Source organism: Sceloporus undulatus, chromosome 4 (assembly GCF_019175285.1).
Source record: "Sceloporus undulatus isolate JIND9_A2432 ecotype Alabama chromosome 4, SceUnd_v1.1, whole genome shotgun sequence".
Lineage (NCBI taxonomy): Eukaryota > Metazoa > Chordata > Lepidosauria > Squamata > Phrynosomatidae > Sceloporus > Sceloporus undulatus.
The window spans coordinates 108,167,481-108,176,264 of NC_056525.1; positions in this window are offsets into that span (position 1 = coordinate 108,167,481).

Sequence of the window (8,784 nt, forward strand, 5' to 3'; positions counted from 1 at the left end):
TAATATACCAAGAAAGAAGAGACAAAATATCTCTCATCTCTACTTGTACCTGAAGTTAAGGTCTACATTTTGCATAGGATTGGCCAAGTCTAAGTTTTTAGAAATCAATGCGTTTAAAAATTTTAGTCTCTTTGCATCAGTGTGGCTATCCTCAAGATATGGAGGGAGCTAAAGAAACATAAGAATACCCTCAATACCCTAAAGGCACCAGATACCATCTGATCTTGGCAGCTAAGGAGGGTCAGCTCTGGTTAGTATTGTATATACTAGTGTATAAGTCAACCTCATGTATAAATCAAGGGTAGGTTTTGAGACCAAAAATCTAGATAAGCCATGGGTAAAACGGAAAGGCATGTAACCAAAGATGTAAAAGATTTCCTGCTCATTCTTCTTGCATCTCCCCAGCTCAGCTGCCCCCCTCCAGAGGTAACCAGGCTGGGAAGCGGCTTGGGAATGCTCCCTCCTCCTGCCATCTTATTACCATATTAACTTGTATATAAGTCAACCCAGTTTTTTTGGATCAATTTTGTAATATAAATTTTTCGACGTATAGACGAGTATACACAGTACTTGGATGCAAGACCACCAAGAAATACCATGTGCTGTGCACCATATTTCAGAGAAAGGAAGTGACAAAACTACGTCTGAGTATTCCTTAACTAAGAAAAGTCTATGAAATTCATGTGGTCACCAGAGAAAGAGAGAGAAACATAAAATATAGTCAGTAGCCTTAAAAAATGATGTTGAAGCTATGAAGAGATTACCCATAGTCAATAATTAATACATTATTGACTATGGATAATTTCTTCATAGCTGCAACATCATTAATTAATTAATACATTATTGACACAATCATATTCCTGCTTACTCACACTCAAGATTTCATTCCAATCCTTCCTTCAACAGTAGATTTAATATGGCAGTGAAAATCTTCTGCCTAACACCTCACAGCTATCATGTAGGGGAAGAATGCTATTAAATATGTGCATTTATTGTGGTCAGCTATTATCAGTGTAAGGAAGAGGTTGACAAAAGGGAGACCTATGCTAATGGCATTCAGAGCAAACAGGAAGAACGTTGGGGCAAACTATTTTAAGAGCGTGTAAAGAATCTATAAACAGCCCCCATCGCTGTGGCAGTCAACATCTGTACATTACAATGAAGCTCTTAAGAGGGTTGCTAACTTAAACCCAAAGGGACTGGCAGCAAATTTAGAGTTACAATACCACTAAACCAGTGATACGATTGACAACCTGATGAAATAACTTCAAATACTTTTCAAATGAAGCTATAGTACAATAAAAGTGGCTGAAATATCAATTTCATTAGACTTCAAATCAGTTATGAACTCCCAGAAGAAGCATCATCAGTTGAATTATAAGACATTGAAGAGATGTCATTTCATACAATATGTACAATTAAATTGACACACATGCATATATATGTCTTTAAAAGCTATCTGTTATAATGATGGCATTTAAATTATCAGAATGAATATTAAGTCTCTAAGGAGAAAAGTGCTAAACATTCAAAGAGGACTGGCTAATAAAAAAAGAGCTTTTGGCAATTATAAGAGAAACACTGCTCCATCCTTCCATGTTCACACAATCATGCCTAACCTAGGGTTCTTCAGATGTGTTGGGTACACTTTGGGAGGGCAAGTGGTTGGGTGAGTTTGCCTTTACAGGTCTTGAAGAGGTGCTGCAAGCTAAATTGTAATTGACTTTACAGTGGGTCCTTCACAATCAATGGGGTTAGGGACACAGCACCCCCATGAAAGGGAAAAATCACAAACAAAAAACAACAACAGTAGTTCTAACATAACCATTAAATCATGGAGGACCTACAAATGCTTAGTGAAATGTCTTCTCTAGAAATCGCTAGGTCTTCCAGTGTGACTCTGTGGTCAGCTTCCAACAGATTCACACTGGAGGGCCAAGAGATTCCTAGAGAAGGCATTTCAATTAACTCTACAAATGTCAAAGCTGAAAATGTAGAGGGCCAACTGTACAATGGCAGGAATAGTCAACTGATTAGTGGTTTGGAGCTTGAATGGCACTTCCATGAACAGTAAAAATGCTTCCAAAAAAAAGAAGGGATTTTTGGATTGAGAAAGTCTTCCATTGGTGGAAGGGGAAAAGCATTTTTTATCTCTTCCCTGCTTCTCTCATACAGCTCCCTCATTTCTACCTCTAATGCACTTCTTTCTTGCCCTGTCCTTTGGAACATGTCCTTTTTGCTAATGGGCAAAAATTGCTTCCTCTCTTGTCTGCCGACAGGAACATCTCATGAATGGCAATCTGTTAAGAGAACCTATGTTTGTAGCTTGCCAACAGCAGAATAAGATGCCACTGCCCCCAGTGGAATTAAAAGCGGAAGTGGGATCAGTAGGTCATCACTGTTTTCTGAGTGTTGTGTTTTCTTCTGAACTCTCAGCACCATTTTTGTGGACTGTGCTCTGCTTTCCTTTATAAAGCTCCTGACATCTTCCTCTTCTGTGTGGCACTCACTGGCAACTGACTAACTGTCAAAATTGTCTGGGTCTTTGCTTGTACAATTGTGTTTTCTTTCTGCCTGCACTCCACAGCTACCTTTAATTATATCTTAGTTGCTGTCCACTGTCTGTAACATCTTCAGGGAATCTGTCTCCCACTACATTTTCAACTGTGCCCATTTGCCATTCTTTCATATGTAGATTCATTGGTTGTACCCAAACCATATCTCCTCTATAGAATGTCCTCTGGTCTTTCACTCCTTTGTCATAATGTATTGCTTTTTAAAAGTGTTGCCATTTCAGCTATTTTCAGATATTTCATTCCACCCTTGGGCTGTAAGAGTCTTTCCTGCACAGCAAGGTCTTCCTTCTATGTGCCATCAGTCATTGGGCTGGGCTACAGTCCATTCCCTGAAAAGGGTGCATTGCAATAATCTAATAAAGCTAAGTATGGATCCCCCTCAACACACACCTCATTTGCATTGAACAAAAGTTTTATTTTTCTCCTATCTTCACTGCTGATTTAGCCATTCCACTGATGTGTGGATAACCAGCAGATGGTGTCTTTTTGAAATTCCCACTTAGTGCAGGATCATTTGAATTTTGTCAAGGTGTATTGTGTGCCATCATCCAAAATCAGAATATTATGTACCCCCATGCCTTGCAAAATGGTCTTCAGCATACTGATCACTGTGCTTGTTTGAATGTCTTCAAGGCAATCTGTCTGTCTGTGCCTTCAAGTCAGCTCATGGTGACCCCACAAATTCCACAGGGCTTTCTTAGGCAAGGAATACTGAAAGGTGGTTTTTTGCCAGATCCTTCCTCTGAAATATAGCCTAAAACACCTGGTAATCATTGGTGATCTCCCACCAAAGTACTAACCAGAGCTGCCCCTGATTAACTGCCAAGATCAAATGGGTATTTAGGTCTACTCGAGGTAATCTACCTCCCTAAAATTGGAGTAATTGTCCAGCATGATTATATAGCTCCTGTACCTAAAAGCAACAGTCTTCAAATACAAGACTACCTGACATCTGATTGAAAAGAGAGGCAGATCTGGGTTTCAGTTGCATGTTGATGACACTTTATTCCAAAATAGATGCAATGTAGCATATAGGCAAATACAGTGGGCTCTCAGTATTCGTGGCAGATCCATTCTAGGTCCCCTGTGGATACCAAAATCCACAGATGCTCAAGTCCCATAGTACTCAATGATGGCACAGCTATGCAGCCACATCACCATTGAGGACAATGGCACTTTGCCCCTGCCCCTCCCCGCCCAAAGCCAGCCTCACTGCTCTCACCATGGCAAGTGGCAGGGGCTACCATTTCTTCCTCCTCTTCCCTCCCTTTTCCTCCTCTCCTCCTCTTCCTCCCTCCCAGTGCCACTGTCACAGCTCTTCTTCCTTTTCCTCCTCTTCTTCCCCACCTCCTCCTCCTTTTTCATCCTCCTCTTACCCCCTCCATTGTCGCTGCTCATCCTCCTTGTCCCTTCTCCTCCTCTTCCTCCTCCTTTCTCTTCCTCCTGTTGCTGCTGCCATGGCTCTTCCTCCTTTTCCGCCTCCTCTTCCGCCTCCTTTTCCTTCCTCCTCCTCCTCCTCTGGCACTGCCATTGTTGCCCCCCCTCATGGGCTTGCCATGCACATATGCTCAAATCTGTGCATGGCAAGTCTGCGGATACTGAGGGTGAGCTTTACCAAAATAAATACGGAAAGGCGGGACCAAAAGTGGGTGGTGCAAATAACTGAAAAAACTGAAAGAGGAAAGACTTAAAGTGAAACAAGTTCCTTTTGCTAGAGAACAGCATGAATATGATTTTGGATGGGGGAAAAGCTATTAGTTTTGTAGAGGGAAAGTGAATGTTATCCAATTTATTGGGGAATGTGATGTCCTGTCTCTATCAAGGGACTCTTTCAAAAGGCGAAAAGTGACAGGAGCATAGTGAGATGCTCTCGTCACTATTGTGCAATTGCTTGAAGATTATCAGATGATGTTACGTGACGTTGTCTGATAATCAAGCAATTGTGCGATAGTGACGGGAGCATCCTGCTATGGTCCCGTCACTTTTCGCTGTGTGAAAGAGTCATAACTCAATGACCAGGCTTCATGAATTAACCAGAAAGAGTTTATTGCAGTAGATCATTACAGAAAGCCATTTCTTGCCAGAACTTGTTCAAAAGTGTTAGTTTCACTATTATAAACCCCTGTAAGCACTATTCAACTTCAACTGTATGCATTACTTTTTCAAGCTGAATGACCTTGGAGATTCTCAGCAACAGACTGTGTCTGAAGCTCCCATTCCCATAGTTAGGCCCAGTACCAACTAATAACAGCAAAAACAAGACTACAACTAGCAATAATATCAATAAAATCATGACAGAGGGAGGCTGAAGAGGAGATCCTGATAGGGAGAGACTGATTCCTATGTGCTACTGTACAGATTTGTAAAAACTATCTGTTTGAGATAACATTTTTTTTCATCACGTCAATATGTTAGAAGACTAAATACAGAAATCACTGTGATTCAAAAAGTGCCACCAGTCTGTAGAGCACTTGTTGCTAATATATTTGCAAAAGACAATTTCAAGGTAACAGTTGGAATTTATCACCTTTTCTTTGCACCGACCCTGTTAATTTCTGGTGATAACCTTTCTTCTCAGTTGACAGGCTGCAGCATCCTGTCAGACTAAATGTTATGCACAAATAAGTAGCTAACGGTTGGTGTGAGGCATCTAGAGCAGTCCAGGTTCTTTCATTTTCCCTGATTATAGAGATATTTGCATAATGTATGAATATCAGACATTACTGCTGTTAAATAATGCACAAATATTCTCTCACCCTGCAATACATACTGTTTTCCTGTTCATTAATCATTTTGAATGTATCATTCAGTTGGCTGTGTTATTTCTTCACTATCTAAAAATGTAGTTAGAATTCCACATAGTTTTACAAAGAAACCCCAGCATTGGGCTGGGAGAGGTCATAGCACTAGAAGCCGGCTAACTCTCCGAGCTGTAAATGAAGTATGCATTATTAAATGTGCCGTGTTGTCCTCTTTTCAGAATGCATTACCATCAAAATACAAAACTTAGTATTCCAGAAATGTCAGAAAGGGATATAGAGTTATCCCTGAACACTTCATTATCTGCCAAGACTGGGTTGGGGAGAAACTAACATTTTTGTAGCAAAGGTCAAAACCAAAGAATGTTGCTCAAATACCAGTATTTCAGAGTTCTTTGTGTCTACACAGGCACATATGTGCTTCTGATGCAATAAATTTTTGATCTGCATCAGACGCAGGGAATATTAAAACCATTGATTCCAAATCTCAGTTATATGTCCCTCATTTAGTTCCCTAATAGTTACTTTCTTATTCCATTTTCTTCATTTAATATGTACTAACTGAACAATAATGGTCTTCATGGTTTCTAGAATGATGCTAGAAGAAAGCTCTCCACGATAGCACAATGGCTGTTTACAACAGAAAATGTCAATGGTAAAATTATGCAGACACTATACAAAATTCTCCACAGCTGAGTTTCCAGGCAAACAAAGAAGAATGCAGTGAGATTACTGAGAGATAACACTATGCATCCTGACTGAGATATTGCCACCAGTCACACATCTCTAAACAGAGGTGGAAGTGAGTTCACATTTGTGTATGTGTATGTACCTTCAAATCACCTGTTGACTTATGGCAACCCTATGAATTTCAGAGTTTTCTCGGGCAAGTATTACAGAGATGTGGTTTTGCAATTCTTTCCTCTTAAATATAGCCTACAGAAATTTGGTGTTTTCTCATTGAAGTACTAACCAGGGCTGACCCTGCTTAGCTTCTAAGATCAGATGGGGTCTGGTGGCTTTAGGGTATTTACACCCCACCTACTCTGGACCATTTTATCCCACCATCTTGATGTTCTCTCTCCCAAATTGCCATTAAGCCCACTGGAAGACATTCAAAAGATTTCTCAGCTTACATTTTGACATTTCTATATTGATATGCTCTTTAGTATTGTTAGCTTGGAGTGGAAGAGCAGATGAAATGCGTGCAGACGTTCCCAGTTTTTGTTTGTTTATGGGATTAATATCCTGCCTTTCTTCCAAAATGAAATTCAGTTTGAGTCTCCACTGTTAGCAAGATTAGATATTTCTAAAATTTTGGTGCATGTGTAGTTCCTCATGACCTCCAACTGACCTCCCAGGTGGGTCCACCATTATCCATAAGTAAGGAGAGCTGGTAGGCAGTTGGATCCTATGAGGTCATCCTCACAAGATCCCTGGAAAACAACACTTTGGAAAATCCCCACAGGAAGGTTTGGGAGTTGCTAAATGAGACAACCATCACCTCCATGGGCCGGTGATTAACTTAATGCCTCTCCCATCTCCCTCCCGATTATGGACAGATCCAAGATAATACAGTGGGCCCTCCTTCTACACGGATTTGCCTTGCACGGATTTGAGCATCCATGGATGGCAAACCCATATTGTCCCCAATGACGACACACGTGCATGAGCGCCACCATTGGGGACAAAAGTCCCTCCCCCCTCCTCTTTCCTTCCCTTCTTCCTTGCTTAATTCCCTCCCTCCCTCCCTCCCTCGTTCCTTCCCTTCCTGCTTACCTCTTCCTCCTCGCCACCTCCATGGAACCTCCTCCTTGTCGCTGCCACTGCCTCAGCCTCCTCACTGCTACTGCCACGGGAAAGGCCAGGTGGTGGTGTTGGAGGCCAAGCGGCCTCCAGCACTGCCACCCGGCCCTTCCGTGTCGGCAGTGGAGAGAGCTTCAGCCTGCTTGCCGCTGCTGCCGCCACCGCGGAAAGGCCGGGTGGAGGCCTAGAGGCCCCTTGGCCTCCAGCAGCAGCACCAAGCTTTTCTGTGGTGGCAGCAACAAGAAGGTGGAGCAGCAGCACCAGAGGCCTTCAGGGCCTCCAGCATGCGTGCCATCATTTGAGACAATGAGACTTGAGCATACGCAGATTTTGGTATGCACAGGGTGGTCCAAAATGGATCCCTGCACATACCAAGGGCCTACTGTACAACACCATTGTTTAGACATCACCCAAGCAATCAAACACCTTTGTCCAGGCTTCAGCCAAGCAATTAAGCACTTTGCCTGAGGCTAGATTTCACCCTTAAAATCCTCAGAAATCTCCTTGCAGTGTGCCAGTCTAGATGCAGGGGGACTTTATGTCACTGATCTCTGGTCTGGCTCCAGCTCAGTCATTCCCTCTGTGACTGTGCCTCAACCTCCATCATCACTGGATTGGATTCCCGAAGAAGCCTACTGGAGTAAGTATAGCTCTTAGTTTTGCCTCACATCTATTCACAATTTCCCTCCTTTATTTCCTTAGTCTTGAATGTGTGTGTGTGTGTGTGTGTGTAGCGCTGTGTGTGCTTTACCCCCTCCTTTTAATAAAAATCAGACCTTAAATTGAAGAAGCTTTTCTCTGTGCTATTTCTTAAGGAATTAAATGGTCCCTCCATTGAGAGACTGGGAATCAGTCTCACAGGGTCTTTGTAACACCCCCTCTCAACAAATTGAGCTAATTAGAATTCCCCTAATTAGAGTCTTCCTTACACCACTTTGCCTGCCAATCTGCAGGGTCAGTTCTTTCCCCAGACCTGGTTACAGCTTTGCCAGAGTGCAATGGTACTTAGGTGAGGAGGAACTGGACATGCTGGGATTGTGATCTTCCAGATGATATAAGGTAGCCATTGTAGTCATGGTCTGACAAAGTTCAGGAGGGAAAATTCAATGGTGCTGGAATGCAGAAAATGCATTGGTCTTACCAGGGAAATAGAAAGTGAAGAGAAGAGGAAAGGAAAATAAAAAGCTGGATTGCAAAGATAAAGATGTGAGTGTGAAGACCGTTAAGAGAGATGAAGTAGTTTGAAGAAAAGTGACAAATGCATCCTTTCTAAGCAAGGGGCAGGAAAAACTTCAGCCTAAATCCAGATGAGCTTCTGTCAGTCACTGTAGACAGTATTGAGCTGAACTGGAGATGGGCAGAAAATTGAATAGGCTCTATTGGTCTGTGTCTAGGAAGTTTGCAGTATTTTGGTGATGATTTCTGTCTTTCAGCTTTTACATTGTATCAACCATGTGATCTTTTTCACACAATTAGATCTCTGAGAGTTAAGATGGTTTGGGGTTACAAGGGGTGAACTTTTGAAGATTGAGTCAGTTCTTCTGATGTCAAAAATAAATTTGAAGGTTTGAAGGCATCTTTTTCTTTCAACAAAGTAGATCCAACAATCCTAAACTTAATCTAATCCTGATGCAGATGGATCA